The 25,943-nt window shown below is 29.3% G+C and overlaps 1 protein-coding gene across 1 annotated transcript in view; it reads right to left on the bottom strand.

Moving 5' to 3' along the window:
• The window catches only part of LOC147074537 (limbic system-associated membrane protein-like), a 307,711-nt gene extending 282,674 nt beyond the window's left edge, over positions 1 to 25,037 (bottom strand). Inside the window, exon 1 of the mRNA XM_085943970.1 lies at positions 24,618 to 25,037. The gene's annotated coding sequence lies outside the window, so the exon portion shown is untranslated. The remainder of the gene's footprint in view (positions 1 to 24,617) is intronic.
• Between the last annotated feature and the right edge of the window lie 906 nt (positions 25,038 to 25,943).

A 25,943-nucleotide genomic window follows, 5' to 3' on the forward strand; every position in this document is an offset into this window, starting at 1 on the left:
CTTTATCAAAATTGTTAATTTTATTACATAAATTAAGGTTTTGCCCATATTATTTAAGTCTTTTCAGTTATTTGATTTGCAACATTTGTTTTAATTTATCTTTGTCTACGAGTACTCTAACTGCGATCGTGTGTGTCTAAAACGGTATCAGGCACATTTTTAAATACGTTGTGTTTTCTGCCTATTCTTATGTTTATGGTCTTCCAAACAATATATTTATAGACCCCTTAAACGGGCCTTACTTGCTACTCGTATTTAATTTAACGATCGAAACGATATAGGAAAAATAGATGTATACACCAAATTCCTATTTCTAACTTCCGGTTGAATCTTCACGCCATTACGACAAGAATCCACGCATAAGTGACACCAAACTAATTCAGTGTACTATAAAAACAGTGTTCTATCCACAGTGTTATTGCGACAGATACTTGTGTTTTACAAGCGGTCAAAGGAAAAATTACACACTCAGGAATAAACATCACTACGGTTATATAAAATTCAATTAGTATTTTTAACTACCCAGTGAACTACAAAAAAACCTATTGTCAGATTACCACCGTTCGTTCAAAAAAACATCATTAGCCCTGGTACTCCTACATTTTCACCATTTCGATCTACTCTATCTATATAGTCCACTTATAATTACAACCAAAAGCATATTTTACTAATAAACAATCACATGCCAAGAGATTGTTATTATTAGTGACGTAATAGCGTATCCTTAATATTTTATATCAGTACACTAACATAAGCTTAATAGATGGTATAAAACCTTCTAGGAACGGTATACACGACGCCACTCACAAAATGATGTTCAGTGATTTGGAATATCTCGCACTCTCATAAAAGGTTTTAATAACTATTATGCATATTATTTGCACAGTGGATATGTCCACATCGTAATATCTGGTAAGTTTGATATATTATGAGAGATCTACTATTCGGCTGCTTAATCTGTAAATCGACTAACACCATTCATGAATATTTTTCATGAAGGAGAAAAACTTAATAATTTAACTATCAAGTGGAATTTAACAATTCCAAAAATACACTTGGATTTTTTTTACAAATAAGCTGAACTATGAATTAATACACTATTTTAGCTTTCCTTTTTACATAGAAAGACATACCGGAACCAGACCAAACGGCCAAACCGAAGAAGACCAAAAAAGTAAAGAAGACCACCAAACTACCGACAAAATCCGGAAGCGACGAGGGAGCAGACCATGATGAAGAACGCTCGCTCGCAATATTAAGCCGAATGAAGAACCAGCGGGCCTCCTTCATGAAACATTAGGCCATCACGAACCGAACGCCAGCCAACTAAACGCATACGATACAAAGAGGAAAGAGGAGGAACGAGCAGTCAACCGGCAATCGACGGACGGCAAAAAGGAGAATGCGCCAGCTTTCAATTAATCACCAGAGACAACCAAGTTCAGACCAAAAATTGGGCCCGGTTCGGTCGCAAAGCCACCGAGGCCCAATGAACTCAGAAGAGGTAAATAAAATACCCATAAGGCAACCCCAGAGATAGCCACTACATATAACGGGGATGGCTAAACATTAGTCGGCGCCCCATAAATTTAGTCTATATCTAAAGCAAGCAACATAGAACGAAAAAATATATAAAAGGCGGAGTTGATCCATTTATAATATTGGATATTTTTGGCACATGCAGTTGGCTGTTTTGTGTGAAGAATGATAACGCATTAATTATTTATAGATTAATTAAATATCTGTGTTAGCATAGAAAACATGCTTTATAACACAATGCCATCAAAATCTTATTTTTGGTCAAAAGTGTAGTTAGCTGGTTTGCAGAGTAAGTAGTCGTATTTGGTCTGTCTCCGATATTCAATTTACTGTTTAGCAAAACAATCACAATTATATAGGAATCGACCCAATGATATCGTAAAACGTGTAACTATTGTATCATAATAATATGAGGTTGTGTGGGCAGAATTCGATGAGAGGTTTCAAAATAAAGATTATCCAGTGATACTTAAATGACTATAATATGACACTAATTTAAAAAAATAAATCTTATACCAAGTGGGGTTCCAAAACTCGTCCATCGCTTACCGACCGAGTGTGCTCAAGTATCAATCTTGTTGATAATTCTCAATATATACGTAAATGGGTTATTTTTTAAATTCTATCGACATAACTGCTTTAATAATATTTTATAATAATCTTACGTTGTCTAAGTTATGGTAAAATATTAAAAAAATGTATTTATTATAGATAGGTATCGTGTAGTTTAAATTGTTTATGTCATTATACATTATATATTTAAAAAAAATAACATTTCATATCAATAAGATTTAAGGGTAGGTATAGTACTTATCAACAGTTACTAAAAATACTTAATGAGTTGGGAAAGCCTGGAAAAACATTTACACCCATTTGAAAAAAAAAAAATATCTATGATAATGTATTGAGTGAGTACTTTAACTAAAATGCTATCGTATGTTATTTTGTTCACGTTTTTATATTTTTTATTCGACTGCAGAATGCATTAGAAGGTAAAGTCACGTTTTTAATAAATAATTCAAAATTATAAATGACCCAACCATATATAAATTTTAGTCAACATCACTTATTATTATCTATGCAATAACGTATAGGACGAGTTTGTTATTATTAACATTGATATGCGATTGTAATAGAATATATTGAATCAGTAACCAAAGATTTCCCTTTGATAATATATTCGTTCTTATATAATAATATATAGCATCGTATTAGTTTTTGGAAAATGTGTTTCGATTTAAAAGACTGCTTCCAGCAGTTAAAAAGTAAATATTAAAACCGTTTTATATTTTATTATTTTCTTCTTCCTAAAATCACATAATATACGTTTTTTTTAAAACAATTTTAATTACTATTACAAAGTCATACCAACCCTGAGCAAACCAACCATAGAATTAAATATAAATGAAACAAAGTAAAGCTCTGTGTATTATTACGTACTAGTTCATTGCGATGTGCTTACGCAAAGTTAAGGCGACGTAGAGGTGAGCTTTCCATATATTTGTTCTAGAGTCAAAGCTCACAATGGCCCTGAATAATTCGTTAGGCTTGCTACACAGAAAATTAACATTTCCATTCTGAGCCCTAGAAGTAATGTAGGTAGGTATTGAATTTAAATGATGATACAATATTACTAGGCGAATCGTTGGAAAACGGTTGAATTATTGGAATTCTGTCAATGCTTATATATCTAAAAGCTTATGTGCTTTCTAATGGCTTATATTGTGGTAGCACAGAGAATAGTATATACATATTATTATAAATAGCCCGCGAAATGCGTAAAATAAGTATAAACAAATACAATAAAGAAATTAACTGAGTTGAGTTGATTTTTTCAAATAAATGAGATAGACAAGAGCTGGTTGAAGGTTTATGTCCTTTTAATCACACCTCACATCATCACTCCATCGCTGCTATCTGACCAGTGGTCAAAAATATTATTTTTGAAACTTAAAATTGAAGCCCTTTGCGATATTTAGATAAATTCTACTAAATTGTTAACAGTTTTATCCGTGAATGATTCAGATTAATATCAAATTCCATTTTGCATGAAAGTTATATAGAGATATTATTATTTAGATTATTTGACAGTTTTAGCTGTTTGTAGAAATATTAATTAGTCAACGTTTTATATTATTTATCTATCATAACAACGACATATTGTATTCATGTATCATTATTGATTCCCACTTTAAAAAATAATAATATGTCTCTTAAGTTATGTTTCACTAGGCATTTACCATACCGAGAAATAAATAATGAATATATGACATAGCAGCATTTGCTGTGAAAATCAAATATTCATTTCGGTGAAAGGGTCTTCATTGCTTTTCACACGTGAAGTAAAGAACACGTGGCAATAATAAGAAACCTTAGAAGCACGTCAAAGACCCGAAGAAAGATTGGGACAGTTATTATTAATAGTGTCACGGCATAAATAGCGCAGAATGTATATATTTCGGTTAAATTGTTAGACAATAGTATATTTATTTTGCTAGATGCTGATTAGATTAAGTTCGGTTTATCTTTGTTGATTCTGAAATACATTCCATGTACATAAACCCGTATTGTTAATTGGAAAATTTTCAATTGAAAAAATGACAGAGCAATAAATCATGTTCCAGCTTTGTAAGCACCTAAAAGATATTGAGCATCACTGACAGATGACATTTTTTTTTGTTTTTTTTTCCACCATATTTTCGTAATTGCAATCACATTGGAGGTGTTATAAAACGTCCAAAAGAAATGAATATACTCGTATATTGCAGAATTAATTTCCAAAAAGAATATACCCAAAAACGAGGATGAACCTAAAAAAGTAATTAACTAATTTCAATTTCGAGCAAAACATATAGGCCTCCACATAATATTGGTAATATTACTAGAAGTTTCATAAGAAATAGTTATCAAATAAACCACTCGATATTTTTTCTTGATCTAACAGATATTATAAAAACCAAATAAATTATTTGTCAGTCATGGAATGGTACTTCGCTACTGTGGGTGAAAACGCGAACATAATTTTATTATAAAATAGTTTTGTTATTTTTATAAAAATTTAAATTGTTATACTGAATATCATTTGTTTATGTCGAATCAGTATATTAATGGTGTTTCATATATTATTATGATAGTAATAATCACCAAAATGATGAAATAAAAATATACTTTAAATTATTATGTCGCGCAGCCAGTGGATTACCAATGGGTCTGGACAAAAATGAGGATATTAGCTTGGAAGTCGGTAAACTCCATTTTTACAGTTTTTTTTTTATATTTATCTTGATTCTGATTCTGTAAGTAGTTTTGGTACTGATCGGTTATAGGGAATACAGCGGAAAACGCATTTTAAAAATAGGCGATAAATTGGATTATTTGTTAGTTTAACCTAACCTAACCTAACCTAACCTAACCTAACCTAACCCAACCTAACCTAAACTAACCCAAACTTACAAAAAATCCAGTATATCGGGTATTTTCAAAATGTATTTTCCGCTGTATTCCGTATAACCGAACAGTACCATAGTTTTCTATTAAATTTTATATATTGTATTCATAGAATATAAAATTCAGCTCCTTTTGTTAGTTAAATAGAATGTAACTTTACTTTTTTGTAACCTCATTTATATCCATTTGCCATCATTTTTTTAATATTTCGCGACTAACTTTAAACATGATTTTTTATAAATTTTAATGACATTAAAAACATTGTATATCCCTATTTGCTTTTTAATATTATAAAATCACATATTTGCAAAAATAAAATATTCAATTGGCACTCCTAAATGTGATTGATGATTTTATGTGAGTATCACAAAATGCCGAAATATAGGGGTTACCAACTTTGAAACTAATAGCAACAAATACAGTCATGCAGCGGACAATCAAATAACAACAGAACCTCCATAAAACTCGCAAGATTGATGATCCAGCAAGTTCAGTGTAAATATGTGGAAGCGAGGATAGTACTGCCCTGCTAAGTAAAAAGACAGTGTTTTTGGTTTTACTGAAATGAGAATCCAAGTCATTATCATTTTTTATAAAAAATCTCTAAAAATTCTTATCTCTATTGAAGCTTAATATATTATTCCTCACTTAGGTGTAAAACACTATTATTCGGCTACATAAATAAATATCCTATATGATGTATTACATATGAGACTATATATTATGGTCAATTGTATTGACACAAAATTTATATATGTTTGTATGAGAGTCTATGGATGAGAATTTAGGTATGTATATTTGTATAATATATATATATATATATTATATTAGGTGAGTTATATATTATATTAAGCGAGTTTATATGCATAATTTTGTTTTTCTTAAAAAAAAAAAAAATGTTTTAAAAGTAGGTACCTTGTAAGAGTATTATTAAAGACTAATATCTGATTAGTTAACTCGATTAATTATTTTTTCTTAGAATTGACGATTTACACCTCTTGAGTGTAGTATTTTTATTGTTATAAAGAATTTTGACCTATTATTAGGTTTGACGATTTATTATAATAATATGCTGCCCAGTGTATTGTTATTAATAAGAGAGGGTTTCTACTAATTAGGTTTTTTACTTCAGTTATTCATAATTTGTTTATTGTATTTTTGTTGTAATTTCTGACTAAATAGGTAGGTAATGGAGTTTTTACCTACTTTATTGTATTGATTTACTATATAAGTTAGAGTTAAGGGTGTTCGTTGTCAGTGTGTATTTGCCTTTAGTGAGTGTACACGACGCCTGAAGATGCCGAAAGGCGAAACCCGGGTCGCAAAAACGACTTAAATGGAATAGTACAGAGCTTGAATCCATTAGAATTTAAATTCAAATTCCATCAAGTACCTTCGGTTGAAAGTATTAATATTATTAATAGTATGAAAGTGTGTAAAAGAAAAAGGAAAGAATGTAAGGTATTCTTATGAAATCTCACGATTATTCTAATAAAATAGATTTTAGGATGTCATTATAATAATATTATATATATTTTTTAATTTAACGTGTATTTTATGTATGCATATATCACGATTTAAAGTTAAAAATAATCTTACAAGCTTTCAACTAAACGTTCAGAAAAAATAAACGTTTAATTGATTTTCATAATTATATAATAAGGCAATACCATAATAATATTGTCAATAATACAAAAGTTACAATTTCAAACATTTTTTTTATTAAATAACACCACTTATAACAAAATTTGTAAAATGATATACTTATACATAATATATATATTTTTAATTTATAATATTCATTATGATTCTTAGTTTTTCCTATAACAATGTCACTTAACGGATTTTGCCCTTAAAACAACGTTTTGAAGTAGGTATTATTTGTTTACAGTATACACGGGTCACTTGGGAACCATATGTATATTTTGACGTTGAAGTTATTTATTGGTTCATGTACATTGACAGCTAAAGATTTTCGATGGATTCAATACACTCTCCGCTTTGGTTAGGATTGCTTCATTCATCTGAGGAGAGTGTACATATTTTGAAATATTTATTTCATACACTGTTGTTATATTTCATTTATACAAGAATAATTATTAATGATTGTCGAATATTTAATTTTAAAAAAAACACATATTTTTCACGGGTAGGTAGGTATGTAATATTACACATTAGCTTAAACCATGTGGTATATTGATCGTTTATACTTGCAGATTATATTATCTGAAAAAAAAATGGAAATACAAAAATGCTTTGATATTTGACTGAGCTATATACATGTGGTAATTGATAATTTTGACTTCTTAATTTACCGAGGACGCACAGTCTTTGACCATCATAATGCGGATGTGGCCAAACAACGTGCTTTATATTTCCATTGTTTTTTCCACGTTTTGGATTATTTATTTTGTTGGAGTTAGAGATGGCGTAAGATTATAGTGATCAGCTATGCAGTGATTAATTGTTAGTGCATGTTATTAGCGCACCACGATTTGGTTTTACTATTTTAATACGATTCAAAATGCTATATATATTAATTCCCTTTTGGTATACGCTTTTCTTTGACGTATATTTTCCTGTTTTCTCAAATATTTCAAAAATATCTGTAAAATATATGAAAAGTTCATTTATGGTTCTCTCAACAGTTGCTGTTTTTGCTAAGTTATCTGATCTCACATTTCCTCCAATCCAAAATATGAACAAAGTTTTCTGGTGGTCGATGGCGTGGGAGAAAAATATTCTTAGTATTGAATGGACAGCCAGATAATGTTTCGAGTTTAGTACTGCATCCTTATTCACAGTGGAAGAAGATACTGAACATACATATTTAGCACATAAATAAACGTGGAATTATTCAAATAGCTTATGTTATGTAATATGTAAAACTTCGTTTGAAAATTGGTTTACCAAAATTACTAGGTTAATAAAATTAATAAAAGGTAAAAAAATATTTAAATCAGCCAGAATTTTCATCAATCATCTCTGTTTTCATGCAGTAAAATTTTCACGAATTTAAAAAAAAATACGGAGCAAGTCAAAGTAGCTAGTAATCGCAGTGACTCAAAAATGACGTAAGGAAATGACGAGATCCAACCGGATATTAATATATATGTACATATATATATCTGCTTATATGATAGTGTACATGTCACGATTCGCAGTTCTATCTTCTAGCTTTCATGCAATTTCCTCCTACTACAACATTCATGTCATAGAGAGATCTCTAGAAATACAAACTAGAAGCACAAACATGCTGATAGGCCTCAATTTTATGAATATTTATAAAATAAAATGAAGCTAGGTACTTATTTCTAAGTCAAAATAAATTTTTGATTTTAAGCTTAATGAAAGTAATATTATTAATTAAAATATTCTTTTTTTGGTATAATCTTATATCGAAAGTTACTGACCAGATTGCAGGACATCTCTCGATCCTTTGTCAGTTTATTATTTGATAATCAACGGCTTAGACTTTAAGATGCTTGCAAAGATTACATAGCCAAGAGACTACTTTTATTTTGCCTATACCTTTGCTATCATACATTTTCCCTCGCAGTATGAATTATTGAAGTTAAATTTAATATACGTCTCATTGCAGGCCATATGGCCTATAACAAATGGCCAAGTATTGAAACTTTTGTTCACTTGACGGCAGTGATGTCTCTAGATAAAATGCCGCCCCTAGGCAGCGTCAAAATGCCACCTCATTTTTTTATACATTATTTTTATTATCCTTTCATGAGTCTAATATCTAAGAAATGTGTTGTATGAATACATTACTAACAAAATATCAGACTAATTATTCGAAAATCTGCACGTCGTGTCGTTTCTTGTCACCAAGGACGTCGAAGGGCAACGGAAGTAAACTAGATATCACGAACCCGACAAATCCAGTGAGGTGATTTTTTTAATGGAAAGATATTTTCGTTATTACTAAATTTAGGAAGCTATTTCTATATATTTCAAATGATTTTCCTCGATTTGCCGCCCTTCGAGTAACTGCCGCCCCCAATTGCCGCTCAATTTGCCTACCTCTACGGGACGTCACTGCTTGACGGTAGTTAAATGCTAACACTATTGGCTTATTTAATGATACTCGTGGAATTAGTTCGGGAAATACTCATTGTTCGCCGATACAGCGCATCTCGAAAACCTTCAGCACTCTCTGAATCATTTTTTTTTTTTAAATATCAAAGATATTTATTAAAATATTATTTAAACATACAAGTAAATGCCTTTTTACACTCTAATACTAATGCTGAATGGAGGTTATTTGAACAAACGTATTTTACGAGTAAAAGTTGTCTTTAATTCATTAAATCTATCAGCAATTATAAAATTCATATACAAAAAATACACATGACTTCAAATTAATATAATTAAACTGAAATCGGAAACTTATTTTTTTCTAAACTAAGAGAATAAAATATATTTGTCTAATGAATAAAGTTGATACGTATGATTATTGAGTTAGATATTAATTTTTAAAATCACAGACGTTCTTATGTATTTCATGAACTTTGGGAAAAATGCGATCGGACTAGTTCTTAAACTAAGGTAAAACTAGGGCAGTTCTTAAAAAAATCATGATAAAATGCATTTTTATAAAATAATATTTATTTCTGATTTAATTATATTCATTTTAGATGTAGATCGATACCAAAAATTGCCATATTTTACTAAATTCCTTACACCACATGAATATTTTCACAAAATTTAAAAAAAGAATACTTTTATTTTCAAAAAAGTTATCCATCTTACCAGTAGAATGTGTTAGACAAATTTAAATTGTTTTGTGTCAATGTTGAAACATGAAGTATTTTAAATTTAAATTCTTGAAAAATCTTCTTTTAAGAAAGAGCAAGAGCCTTGAATTTGTTTTATACAAAAAATGAAAATAAACTTTTTCTAAAAATAAATAAAACAATAAAACATTTTTTTGAGAAAGTATTTCGCAAATGCTTTTGTTGAATATTTCAGACAAAAATTTTATTAATGCAAAAAATATCTCTGATGTTGTGTTGTACGTTTTTAGACAACTACCTCTTCTAAGGGTAGTATGAACAAATGTGTAAAAATATTCTTCATTATTCATCTCAAAATAAATACTATTTGACTCGAGCAGGATAATAAATGATCAGGTGAGACACTCTTAAAGCACCGTGTATTTTAAAAAGAAACGAAAAAATGTTACCCATTCATGAATTTATAAAGATGTATATTTTTCAATCATTTAACATAACTACTTAGTTGAATCACATAAATGATGTTAAAATAGAGAAATATGAAATAACAATTATTTAAAATGCATTTTTTTTAAATATTATACCACGTTTACACGTGCATTGATTTACTGCTGAAATTATGTATTATCGCGGTCATAACAATAAAATGCACGTTTAAACATGTATTATTTTGCAAGTTGCAAGTTGCAAGATTGCATGCATGAATCAAAAAAGTTCGAAAGATTCTGAATTTTCACGCAACAGTTGGATTTGTTCGATATCTGTGCCTGCGCAGTAGAACGATAGTGGCAAACCTGCCGGAAAAAAACGAATTACACCCCGTTGACTCAATTTGAGGTTAATTCAAATATTACCATAAAATGATATCATCGCTTCTTGCTTACTCTTGAATAATGACATTGGAGAGACAGCCAACACTTTTACATGTAAACAGTAAGTTTTTGTCACGATAGTTTAAAATACTCATTATTGGTGCAAGTAAATCCATGCACGCGCTGTAATGCAATAAATTTGAATTTTTTTTAAATTTCCGGGGAATACTTACGTATATCAAAATAATACAATGCTTATCAAATTGCGTAATTTTTGACTACAGGTTTTTGTGTTTAAAATTAAGAAAACATTTTAGTTACTAACCAACGCCCGGCTCTCGCGAAATATAAGTTATAACGTCTACTTGAACTTGCTAATAATTTTAATAAACCACTTCTTTTCTTTTTATTCAACGAATATAAATTCACAAGATTTTAGTATGTAATATTCTATATATTGAGCATACATAACATGAAAACACCTCAAATACTTACTAGAAAAATCACATCCGAAAAAAATACGATGCCCGACGGGATTTGAACCCATATATCTACTGGCATCGCGCCAATATACTTTAACCATTTGTATCTATTCGGTATATATTTAAGGTGTTTTTAAGTTATGTATGTTCAATTAAATGTTATATTGATAATATAAAATAATTACATATTATCATATTATTTTAATACAATTATTCTCTAAAATATATAAATGGGTTGCAATATTCCTAGGTGATTGGAAAGGCATCACATTAATTATTTTTCAATGAATAGAGTGCTTAAGTCAATAGGTATATAATTAATTAATACAATATATTGGTATGTGCTTTAATCCAATTATACAAGATTTAAATTAACGACCTTCTACATAAACTAGTAATAACAAGTTAAGGCTGTAACATTTGTTTAAACGATAATTCGGTACTCAATAGTGTCTTTATTGATTATCAGAAAACAGTTAAATTATATACTAATGATAATTAACTGTCAATTAAACATCTGAGACAGATACTATTATTATTGAGTTCAAAAAACACATTTTATACATTAAAAAAAGGCATTTATTTATCGATAATTATTATTATATACCTTCTACTAAAAGACATTCAATGTAAACATGTTTAACGTGAACGAAGCCTTAAAATGTATTGTTATTGTTAAAGTTATTAAAGCTTATTAAGTCTAATGATTAAATTAACTGAGAGTAATATTTGGTATTGCAGTTTAATTTATAATGATTATCAATTTTCTGATCTGATTAAAAATGATGAATTGTCAATAATAAAAATCTAGCATCATTTAATTCTGCGTGTATTCAGTATTGAATTAAAAATATTAAGTTGTTGTAAGGAAAATTAATATAATTTAGAATTTTAAAATTGCAAATCATATTATATTATTATTGGATAATTACAAAGAAGCGTCTACATTAGATCATTATCTTTGGTAGGACAGTCTTTTACATTAAGTTAATAAATAGAACGTTTTTGAATTGAATCACGTGTTGTATTCAGAGATACAAAATGGAATTGCATCATAACCCTGGAACCCTGAGAACACTTAAAAGCCGGAGTACTATGCGAGGGTTATAAATGAAGAATTTGAGATTAGCTTAGATAATCTGTATATTTTGTAAGAAAAACGAATATGTCATTATGATACTTTTTCTTTATTGATTTTATAAATCAATGTTTAATGAGCACATGCAATAATATAATATTGTAAATTAATATTATTGTAAACATCGTCATTTTAAAATTCTAAATAAAGCTATATTTAGTACATAAAAAATGTCTATGGTTATAGCATTTGTTCTTATTATTATTTTGTCAATATACATATTATAGCATCGTCAATTTTCATCAAATTTAAGATAAAGACACCTTTAAAATTTCAGATTATTGGGTACTTAAAATTAATGTTGATGGTTAAGTATTTTATTAAGGGTGAAACTATGTCTGACGATGTCACCGTTTTTATTAATATGGTTAAATATTAATAAAATGATAAAAATAGTAAGTATACACATTGTTTTATTTTATAGGTAATTAATAAATATTTAAAATAATAAAAAAAATAAAGGAAATAAATTTAATATAACGAATTAAATGTTATACTTACTTACATATTTTTATTTTTAATAAAAAATCGATATTTTCAAAAATAAATATTAAAAAGATTAAAACTATGAATAAGTTAAAAATCTACACTTTTGAAAAAAACGTAAACTACGAGTACATATTATAACTTATAAAAATATGAGATAGTTTAATTAATTAAAATTTTGTAAAGCTCTTTTTAAATGTAAGTTTATTCTTCTGAGACTTTAAATTAACAAACTTCATATTTTCCGCTAGATTCATCTGGTAGGCGGAGTATCCACCTGTATTATTATGTAGATAAGTAATAATTTTTGTTTTTTTCAACCGGACCAAGTTATATTCGTTTTTTACTGCAATTGAACCCAGAAACGAACCTATTAATATTTTTTAATATTATAACTGCTCTGGTTGTACGAGAAAAATAACCTATAAAACACTCTAGTCATAGTCCAAACTTTAAGCCCAAAAACTATAAAATCGTTTATTAATCATCAATATAACTGTATGATAAAATGTCTAAGTGGCACTACTTTAATTTGGGTCCATTTTGCGTAGCCACAGATTTGTATAACAGTTGTCGAAGTAGGCCCATTTTAGTTGAGTGCGTGAAACCCTTTTCCATAATTTGGGTCAAAGAACAGGTAGGCACTTCAGTTTTAAGTGGCATTATACTCAATCAGCATGTTTTCACCGTTGTCGATAAAATTTTACGAATCGGAGGACGGAAAATATTGTAAAGGATAGATAATAATCTAATCATATTTTGAAGTATTCGTAAAACGTGGTTCGATGAAATGATTTACTGTGAATATGCTCTTATCGTCTACAATTTTTTCCTTTTGACATGAACCTACTTATAAAATAATAACAAGATAAAAATAACTTTTTATATATAACGTTTTTAAATTTTCTGTTGAATCACATAAACTTGACTTGACTAGCTTAAACGATCAAAAAAATTTGTACTTGATAGAAATACTGAATAATGAAATGTTATTTCATATTGATTTCTATAGTAATGCACGTATATATTATTTAATAATTTTGTTGCCAGGACCTCCTAGCAACCAATTAAAGTATCGAAATAACTTTTTGTACAAAACAGAATTAACTGCAAATGAATCCAATTCTTTGTAGATATATTTTTAGTCGATATAATATATTTTTTAATTAAAACGTGTTTTCAACCCCAAGCTGTTATCATCTCAGCAAGAAATGTTACTATTTGAAATTATTGTTTATTTATACAAAAAAATGGTATTATTTTTAAACAATACATTTATTGGTTATGCGACATAGGATTATTATTTTAAGTGTGCGGGAGACTAATAATAATAACTCGCGGTGGGTTAGATTGAATAGAGGATTGTCCGATTGTCTGAAACCTTGTCAATTAAGGATATATGGGTCTATATTCCTTGTTCAGACATAAGTTGTTTTCATATTTTATTAGACACGCCTTTTTTTCTTTGCCCAGCTTTAAAATTTTGCAAAACTGTTCTGATGGTTTTGTCAGCGGAACCAAATGAAGTTGAAAATAAATTTCCGGAACTATAATTATTTCTACCGTTATATTGATTGGATAATGGCCAATAACTTCAGATTATTTATACGTATTTGCGTTATTTTTTACGGTTTTAATGTATTCTATTCAAAAATTTACACAAAAATAATAATAAATATGTCGTAAAATTATTGATAAAACCAATGATTGTGCACATAATTAATTGTATCTTTTTAATATTGATTTTAAGTTTTAACGCAACGTAGGAACATACAAGGAATTTCCTTTTAATACATAACTTTAATTTTCAATACATAAATAATCTGACCCACAAAAGAGAGTAAAAAATATTTAAATATGCACAAAAGTATAATAAAAACCGGTTTGAAAGTAGAGCGTTATGAAGTTTCCTAAATATTTTACCATGTTGACAACGATCGTGGGTAACATTACTTATACACTATTATAATATATATATATATATATATATATACATTATACACAACGATATATCGTTGTATAGTATTCGAAGGGTTAAAAAAAAGCTTTATATTGAAACTAACTGTAAAGAGATATTCTTACTCGTTAAATCGATAAATACGATTATGATCTCAGAATATATACATACTTATATATGTTAAATTAGGATAAAGATATGCGTATGTTATAATATAACAAGTAATATAGAAGTAACTGAAAAAATATATTATAAAGTTAAATAACAAAGCATTTGTTTCATAAATAGTCTTTTCTGAAAACTAAAAATGGAAATATATATTTGCATACATAGTTATAAGATGGCTGGAAAAATGTAGTCATATTATTATTATAGTCTTACTCAAGAGGTAAAAAAAATCAAACAACGTAGAACTTGAGGCAACTGATTAGTATGTCATAAATTAAAATAAAAATTCACCTCGATGATGAAAAAACAATCGCTAAATAAAATATATCGTCTAGATAGAGATCCAATACTCAACATGTAGACTCAAAAGCCACGGGATCAATAAGATAATTTTATTATGTTTAGAAAAATTACATGACGGTCCTCATAGTTCCATACGTAAGATATTGGGGTTACAATTACAAAATCTGGCTAATTCCGTGATTTTTTTCAATGCTACTTTTAACTCAGTAATGTCGTTTACCTAATTATTGATCGTAAAACAGATTGCCTTCTGATCGGCGAAATTCGAAGTGAATCAGTTAAAAAAACGTAGATAAAGAATAAATTCATAAATAGATCGATAACTTAGAGTTGAAAGCACTTACTCGGAAAATGAAAGACGTAAGTTTGAGTCCCACTCAGTTCGATTTATTTTCTAGATTTGTTTTGTTTTTAAAAATAATGATTTTTCTATAATCAAGAATTTAATATCCCTAAGCTTTAAGGACATTTAGAATTGAGTAAAGAAATATATTTTTTATAATATTTACCTTAATACTGTCATTGAGCCTCGCGGTTTGATATAGAGTTAGAGAAATGTAACTCACACGAGCGAGATAACTGAAATCAACCTAGAGTGGATTCAAACTGATAATTCGATATACCTACAGAAATCATAAAATTCCACGAAAAGGCATAACTAATAATTACATTAATTGAATATAATATTGTTGCTATACAACTGAAATACACTGTAACAAAATATTTAAAAATACACACCGTAAAATAAGCATGAACTTTTATAAACTGTTTTATAGACATAAATATTATTAATTATTACATTATGAAATGTATTTCCTTATTTAAAACGTTAAATTTAAAAATTAAATAGAACTATTAATTATTACTCACAGTAAACGTCATGTTTTTTAGATTTTTATCTAGAAACCGTATCATTATATTGTTGAGTTTTTGTATTTACTCTTATTCTATTGTGCGTGTAATGGGTTTTCGTATGTAGGTACATAATATTAGTATGTCTTATAAATGTTTATTTAAACACTTTGTTATATTATGACGCGTGTCAATTGTATTTACAATATTATATCCTATGGTAAAGAATATATTTCATATATAACTACTTTGTGTTTTTTCTTTGTCTTATAATAGTGGCGACGACTCTAAAGGAAACAGAATGTTTACCTTTAACCTTGACTTGTGAGAAAATTAAATAATTACTAACATTTATTTATTAACCAGGGTAAGGAATTGGAGCTGCATATAATGCAAATTAAATTATGCATAGCGTGTGTGAATCATGGACATAATATATTCAATTTTAATAAAATAAATTGATTATTTCTAACGACCTTCACTCGTTTATAATATATATTATGAGACCGAGTGGCCATTTCTAGTATTTAAAAATACGCAATTACTTCGTAATTTACGAACAACTCAGCAACAATTTGCAAAAAGATATATCGTCACTAGATTGAAGTAAATAAATGCGAATATTTGCAATTTATAAACAAGTATATAATAATATCTAATATATAACTTTTTTTTCTACAATGGATCTGATTTCGGGTTTATGTCACGTATGTTTATATATTTAAATACACAATTTTAAATATTTACCAGTTAGCTTTTAAATAATATATTAATTTATACGTCGTAGATATTATTATTATTATAAAGTAGCGTTATTACACCTATGATGGCCACACGGCTTGAGGATTGGCCTATAGCGTCATAGGTCCCAGGTTCGAATCCTGGGTCTGGCATGTACACATTTGTTTTTCAATTTGTGCATGAGTCAGAGTCTGGACCTAATACCGGCAGTCCCAGAAGTATCCGACTTGATGTATGGATAGCAGTTGTTGTTTAAAAATAACGACTATGATAGAAAGTACCAACCTTATAAAGCCTAAGTTTGAAGTTTGACGACGCTAAGTTGTTCAATAATTATTTGTCAGCCATCATCAGTGAACGCTCTCAGTGAATTTTTAAACATGGAAAAATTGGTCATAGTTATGTGATACAATACTTTCATTTGAAAGGCTTCAGTCCGACCAATGTCAAAGCGGTGCTAGATTCTACTCTGGGGGTGTCTGTTACTTTGTTTACAATAGTAAAATATTGGGTGGCTGAGTTTAAACGAGCTCGGACGAGCTGCCAAGACAAACATCGCAGTGGTTAACCAAATGAGGTGACCACGCCAGAAATGGTGACAAAAATCCACAAAATGATATTGGATGAACGTCGACTGAAATTTTGCGAGCTTGTAAACATGGTAGGCATTTCAAAAAATGCTCTACATCACATATTGACTGGAAATTTGGATATGAGAAAGCTGTGTGCAAGATGGGTGCCGCGATTACTCACAATGGAACAAAAACAGCACCGTGAAGATGTTTCAATCGAGTGTTTGGCGAACCATGGATGAAACATGGGTCCATCATTTCACACCTGAGACGAAAAAACAGTCAAAACAATCGACTGAAAGGGGAGAATCGGCTGCAAAGAAGGCGAAGACAGTTCCATCTGTAGGCAAGGCCATGGTGTCAGTTTTTTGGGATGCGCGTGGATAATCAATTGAGTGATGAAATCAAGAAAAAACAACCGGATTTGACGAAAAAAAAATTTCGTTTCATCAGTACAATTCATCAGCTCACACATCCGTTATCGCGATGGCCAAAATCAATGAGTTAAAGTTCGAACTGTTTCCTCACGCACCTTATTTGCCAGATTTAGCCCCCTCGGACTATTTTCTGTTTCCATACTTGAGAAAATGGCTCGGTGGTAAAAGCTTTGCCAACAATGAAGAGGTGGAGTCTGCGGTTGATGGCTATTTTGAGGAGCTTGATGATTCTCACTATAAACAGGATATCAAAGCTATTGAACATCGCTGGGAAAAGTGTATCGACCTAAAAGGAGACTACGTAAAGAAATAAAAATATGTTTTCTCATTTTTTTTGTGTTTTCTTTATTAGGTCGGGTACTTCTGGGACTACCCTCGTAGGTTGAGCAAGTGGCTGACATCCATTTTTCGTAAAAATAAAAATCTGTTAATATAAACCTCCACTCTGTGGACACCCACATTATGATCCTATTAGGATCGGACATGGTCGGAAAAAAAATTTACTTACCATAATTATTTTAAAACATAAGGTACCTAAATTTACAACCTCGATAGCCAACCGGTAATTTCACATATTTCTCGTAAAAACAAAAAAACTGATTACATAACATCCACTAGTATGTGGTAGCCCATAAGTTTCATTTTCTTCAAAAATATCAGAAGGATCAAATATGGAAAAATATATATAATCAAATTGACATGACTATAACCTTTACTTTACTGTACTAATTTGTTTGTACCTATCGTTATTTTTTGTTACGAATAGTTTACCTCTATTTAACAAGCAGTCATTGCTATTGATACGCAGTGACATACAATTTTATAATAATTATGTATAGTCAAAATAAAACAAAAGAATAATAAAATTATTACGACTAAGTATAGCGGAATAATTATTCAACAACGTAAAACTATTATTTTGTCTTTGAATTAATTATTATTATATAATAGGGACAGTTTAACATAGGATCCTTGAAATTTCAATAAAACAGTCTTTGTACCTATGACGGCTTCCAAAAATAAGGTGTTCATTGTACCTACACATGCCTTCCAACCCTTTTGGTGTATTTACCAGAAAGGAACCCTTTACACACATTAGTTTTCACGAACTCTTGTATCCTAAGTGACATTTAGCGTAAATATCAAAGGGTTAAGCTTGACGTAAGTACACCTGTAAATACCCAAACACTTTCTAATCTGAATTAGATCTAACTTTTATACTAGGGATTGAAATGCAGGAATAATGGAATCAATATCATTCAATTCTAAAGTGTCAGTATTTTGAAACATCTTTTTTATTCACACGATATGTACAATATTATATTATCAAAATCATAAGTTGTATATTAAATTTGTTGTCTGACTGAATATTTCATGTTTGTTGTATATTATTTCGATTGAAATTTGAGTGATAATAGAGTTTCAAAAAAAAAAAAAAAAATAGCAGGTACGTATTTATATCATCTGTCATTTGCATTATGCTCTGAAAAAAATGTTCATATTTTAAGTGCATATAGTTAGATAAACTAAAACTAAGGTCTTAATATTCGAGTTCTTAAAAGACAACATTCTCATTTGGTGGACTGAGCATAATGCCAAAACCATGAAAAGGGTATTGGGCTCATTTCAGTGGACCATACTACATGGTATCAGTAACAGATGGTTCAAAACAACGAGTTATATACTATTACAGAAGCCCACACAACGGACAGTACATAAAATAGGACTGCTTTGGATGACTGGGCTATGTACGAGTATATTCTATACAGGATGGAAAAGTCACGCACAAAGACATTTAGACATTCATAAGTAAGATTTTTTAGGCATAGTATTCATTATAGTGTCGGATCTATTTGGATGCCCAAACGTCAATTAAAAAGCCTTTGGATAGATTATAATGGAGACACATGCTACATTATGTAAAATACCATAATATTTTTGTAGCTATAGGGAGAGTCAAATACATTTCCATTCCATCCAAGTTTATTAGAAAATGATACACTAAGTAAAACCAATTTCCATTATTGTTATAAGCTAAAATAAATAAGTTTTCTATAGAACATTATTTAAATGAAATCACTATACGTAAGCTTACCAATATCATAGATTTTATTTTTATTTTCAATATAGGTACATAATGCCACTAATGCAAAAATGTTAATTGATCTATGGGTGAGTAGGGTTTTCAATTATGGAATCCCAAATCCCATGATCCGATCGATTTATTATTCTTAAAATGCTAAGCATTTTTGATGCCGCATTTTAAGAATAATAAATCGAGATCACGAAATTTTGAAATTGATTTTAATCTGAAATAACCAGTTTTATAAAGTTAAGCGAGATGACATTCATTAAACAAACTGTCAACGATTGCAATCTATATTAGTTACGAACACAATTATAGAATTGCTATGTTTTCGTCAACTTAAATCCTTAAGAATGGGCCCCGACAGGAGCGGCACTATATTAATAATAGACCGAGCCAACTGGTTGGCTCCGCAGACGACCTCAACATGATGGGCAGATCCATACAGATTGTAAAGAAAGAATTTGACCACTTCCAAAAGGCCGCACTAGAGATTGGCTTAAGAGTAAATGAAAACAAAACTAAAGTGATGATACAAAGCCGACAAAATCAAAGTAAGCTGGGCTAAAGTTTCAGTTTTGGAAAACATCAATTTGAGGTTGTCAACCGGTGCATATACCTGGGTTCCAATATTACAAAACAGAACGAGGAACTGGAAGAAATAAAAGGCCGAATAACCGCTGCAAATAAACCGTAATTCTCATTGCTGCCCATATTCAAATCCAGAAATGTCCACAAAAAAACTAAGACCCGGATCTATAAAACCGTCATACGCACAGTCGTTGCATACGGGTGCGAGTGATGGATGCTAAATATGAAAGCAGCTGAAATGGTGGACTGCTTTGAGAGAAAGACCCTGAGGTGGATATACGGACCCATGAATGATGGTAGGGAGTGGAGAATTAGGTACAACACGGAACTATACCAAGAACTCCAGAAGCTAAACTAAGCAGGCCATGTCCAGCGCATTCCTGAGTCGCGGATACCGAAGAAGATTCTTGAAGGAAGCCCAGGGGGGAAAAAGCCAGTAGGAACGCCACGCACACGATGGGGTGACAACATTACAAAAGATGCCAACCAGCTGCTAAAAATCATGAACTGGAAAAGACGTGCGAAGGACCGTTCCGGCTGGAGGACGGCGGTGGAGGAGGCCAGAGCTAGACTTGAGCTGTAGCACCATCAAAGAAGAAGAACACAGCTAGATAAGGTGGATAAATTGGGGTTAATCAATAATATAATATTGAGTAGGTACATTGCAATAGTCAAAATCATACCGATTGAATATTCTTAACAATGTATCATAATAAGTAACTTAAAGGGTCGATGAATTATAGAGAAGACAAATTATTGTCATTAAGGAGATATCATAGAGAAGGAAGTTATCGTTATCAAAAATTGCAGTACAAATAGTATACGTGGCTTTTTTTAATATAGTACCTGGTTAAATTTAATCCTATTTCCAACGATGAAGGTTGAAGATTTCCTGGGAAATATGGTAACCATGAAATGGCGGTATTTGCTCTATTACTACTGATAGGATTGACGATATTACGGACAGGTATTTTTACATGTACTTCATAACCATTTCTTGTTTATAATTGGAAGTAAAAGGGTTCTTTGTTTTGATGTTCCACTGAAGGTAAGATGAAACAGTTTTGATAGGTGATACTTAAACTTAATTACGATTTTGATACATTAACGAGATGGAGGGGTATGTACCTAACTGATGTGAGTAGTGATGTCAAAAAAGTATGAATACGAATAAAGCGATACTAAAATATTTTACTTGAATTTGTATTCATACATTTTTTTGTAAATATTAAATCTTATGATATTTTTATATTAAAGTGAGAAAATTCTGTAGCTTTACCAGAAAATTCGAGTATTCGATTTTTTTTTGAAATTCAAAAGAATTTTTCCACTCTAATTTATGAAAAGTTAGTTATTAGTAAAATATACATTATTTTGGATTAAAAATGTTTTTAATTAATACATATTATTAAGATAACTTACAATTACTGTGTTTTTAGTTAAACCGATAAAATTAATTAAAATTATTTAATGAAAATGAGTTTGAAAAACCATTTTACCCTATATTTAGATAAAAGTATGCTAATCACCATTAAATAAATTTTAAGCTGTCAAAAAATATTGAAAAATATTTTATAGTGAAATAAAATAACTTTCAATATAACATTGAGCATAAAAATTAACGAAAAGTTAAAACAACTCATTCCAAATTACTAAACAAAAAAATGATCAGTAGTTGTGAACAGCGTTTTTTAAGAATATATTACTTATAGTATCCATAATACAGCTTGTCACTTCGCAAATACGGATATTATGTTCTCTTTTCTTCTATGGATTGTTTTAATATTTAAATAAAAAAAAATTAAATAAAATTTATGGATATAAAAATAAGATACTATTGTATTATTTGAAAGTACCTACCGATAGTTATTTATTATTTACAAAAGCTCTCCACGTAAACGAGATATAGAACATTCGTTTTGGCAAGTCACATGCTATTAAGATTTGACTATAAAACTTTCTTAGGTAAAATAAACAGCTTAAAATAAGAAAATTTAAAAAAAATATTTTAAAATGTCACTCAAATTATTTAGTTTTACCTTTATACTGAAGGACGATTTATTTAATGTTCTATATTTTCGATATTTGAAATATATTAAAGCTTTTTTTCTTTTCTTTTTCTTTTGACCATGTCCGATCCTAATAGGATCATATGGGCCTCCACAGAGTGGAGGTTTGTATTAACAAATTTTATTTTTATAAGACATGGATGTCAGCTACTTGCTTAACCTATTAGAACCATACTCTGACTCATGCACAAATTGAAAAACAGTATGTGAACTTGCCAGACCCAGGATTCGAACCTGGGACCCTCGACACTATAGACCGGCGCTTTTTTACTAAAATATAAAATTCAATACCTTTCTTACAATGCGACCTTTATAATATTATGTTATTAATAGTGAATGAATGATATTAAGAATATTTAGAATATTTGATTATTTAATAGTATCCTTTGTTAATGTCATTGGGGTACATATTTTTATTGAATCATACATCATTTGTTTTTAAAAACAAAGTTTTAGTGTGAAACCATGACGTGTTTTATTGTGAGAAAACATAGTTCAGGGAAAACTGCGAAATCATTATTTGTATAATTATTGAAGTTGAACAAGATAGTATACTCAACACCGGATACTGGATGCCATAAACTGTATATATTAGTAGTTTTTTAACTAAGAAAATAATACCTTAAAGCCTGATAGAGATCTGCTAGAGGGTAACTCCCTAAGATATTCGCCTATATTTAAGAGGCCAATATCGGATACTTAAATTGCTTTGCCTACAGTATTCATCTATAATATTATAGTAGATAGTTAATCTACGAAAAAGGGTAGTGGGTTAAAATGAAACAATTTAAAATATGGTCAAGACACGCCTAACTACGTCGAGTTAAATTAGCAACTTCGGATTGTGTTCATTGCCAATTTAATCCAGATGGATCTCCATAGTGCTTTTATACTTTACAAGTCCTTGATGAAAGTGAGGTTTAGTTATACGAAATTATAATTTATATGGTATTACTAACCATATACACAGTACCTTCTAAACTTCACATATCATTGGAAAATATTATTCTCGATTATTTTTTAGATTTTTTTTTTAAAAGATTTTAACGCACAGAACAGTGCATTAGAATGATTCTGCGAAAAAATCGGAGAATTATTACATCTCATGGGACACTGAGGTAAGTGATTAATCGAAAGTAATCTGAAGTGCTTTCGAATGTTCGACTGTTTTATCGGTAACAGGGGAACACATTGTTTATCACACCTCCCATAAATAAATATCTACCGAAATTTTGCACGTCGAATAATATAAATGCAAATTTATATTCATTTGTATTATACATGTCGCTAAACAAAGCGTGATGAGATACCGATTACAATATTCATTAGTATTTTTCATAAAAAAAATGTTATTTTTTAATTAAAAATAATTTTTTGATTAAAAATAACATTATATCCAATATTTGCTCTTCATTTACAGTAAGGTAACTATTTAAAGTAAGCCAAACAAAGATATTTATATGTTATATTAGTAAATTTAAATAGTATCGACCAATTTTGTCAAATTTGTATGTATTAACATTTAAAGCGAATTCATAGACTATATAAGCATTCGTGTATGTATATAAAATATGAATAATAATCATTGGTTTTTATATCATTAAAATAACGATAGAAACTCAAACAAATGTTTATAATTAATAAAATATTTCTTATTATAATTTTACAGGTTTGGAAGAGATGTAAGTTATTTGTAAAATCAATTGGATCATTGATTTGGTTCGGTCTCATTTTAAAAAACCAAAAATATGTAATTTTTGCTATTCAGAAGATTACATCTGCATAACGGTTCCTAGAAACAGTCACTATAATCAAATACGCTATTGTAGGGTCAAATACAAATAATAATATTACTACAATAATAATTGTGAGTAATATTAAAAAAACAAAAGAGCCGGTGTATATTTCCGGCTTTATGGGAAACGTGTTGATTTTATTTTCTAATTAGTAGTTAGTTAGAAATTAATACTTAGCTATTGTTACTAAGTATATAAAAATGTAGAATACAATATAATATATTAATATCTACTTTGTATAAAATAAATTCTTATTAAAATAACTGTACTTTAAAAGCTTCTGAAAAAAGCACCATAAAAACCAACAAATGTACTCTTTCATCCATTAAAGCGATATATTTAAAGACGTAGACATTTGACCTTTTCATAAGAGTAACATTAAAATATATTTACCATAAAATGTTGACAGTAAAACTTGTAGTTTGACGATTGAACTTCTCGATGTGACGTACTTATAAAACACATTTGCACAAACAAGCATCTATTTCAGATGTCAAATTCAGTCGTAACTTTATGACCGATACTAAATTTTACTATAACAGTTTTAATTTTTCAAACACCGTACATAATATAATATTTTATTTATGTTTTCAGATGAGAAACATGCGAAAAACAGTTTCACTTAAAACAAAGTGTTCAAAATCAGTACAAAAAGTTTATTAACCACAAGCACTTATCACTGAACTATACAATTTGTAATTATAACAATAGTGTAAAGTGAACAATAAATATCATAAAACTAGATGAATAATTATATTATTAATTACACTGAATATTTAATTAAAATCTATTTATCTATTTAAATTAGATTTTATACTACAGTTTTATAAATACATTGCACTATTTGTAGGCAAAGGTTGGAGTTAAAATCATTCATACCATGTCAATTTTTGAAACCACTTTATGCAGCACAAAACTTAGAACATAAATAACTTTTTGAATATTTTTTTCTCTATCAACAATCAAAAGCTTTCCGCAACGTATACGTCGAGAGCTTTAAGCACACTGACTACGTACATCAAAGTTGCAGAGTATGACAAGCCGAGCGTCGGCGAAGTTTTCCGAAAAGGTCCGAGATTTTCCGGGCTGCTAGGACTTATTGATGTGTAGAAACTCGCCAGAAAGGGCGTAATATGAAAAAAGAAATCGCACAACCAACACTTGCCGCTGTTTCTTTTTGGTAAATTATTCCACTCTCGGAATATTTAACGGTTTGACAATTATAAATTGCAAGCTTTAATAACATCGTGGAATTTTTCTCGTTCCCTCGCTACAAAATCGCAAGTTAAGACAATAATAATAATATACTCTGCGGAGAATTTAAAAAATGTATTTGACATTTCTTTCTTCTCTATGTTTCCTAAAAAAAAATAATTAAAAACAATTTAATAAACATTTTTTTTAAATACCTGAATATTTAAATATTGCAGATATTTTAATATGAAATTAAAATTCAAACTTAAAAACGCAAAGCGGCTTAATTATAATACTAAACACAAAATTAATGGAGAATTTTCTGTAGAAAAGGTATTTATGTGATAAGTACGTGAACAATGTTTTGTATTTAATTAATGATTAAGAAAGCTTTATTTAAACGGTGCTGTACAGCCACTAAACTACATTGAAGAAGTTTTCTCAAGGAAATAATTATAATGGGGTAGCCTTGATCTTTGGAACAGATTTTTCGGAGAGTTTGTCAGTAATTTTACTAAAGCTCTA

The sequence above is a fragment of the Rhyacophila brunnea genome, unplaced genomic scaffold (assembly GCF_057557595.1).
Source record: "Rhyacophila brunnea isolate RB1 unplaced genomic scaffold, BYU_Rbru_1.0 scaffold_16, whole genome shotgun sequence".
Classification (NCBI taxonomy): domain Eukaryota; kingdom Metazoa; phylum Arthropoda; class Insecta; order Trichoptera; family Rhyacophilidae; genus Rhyacophila; species Rhyacophila brunnea.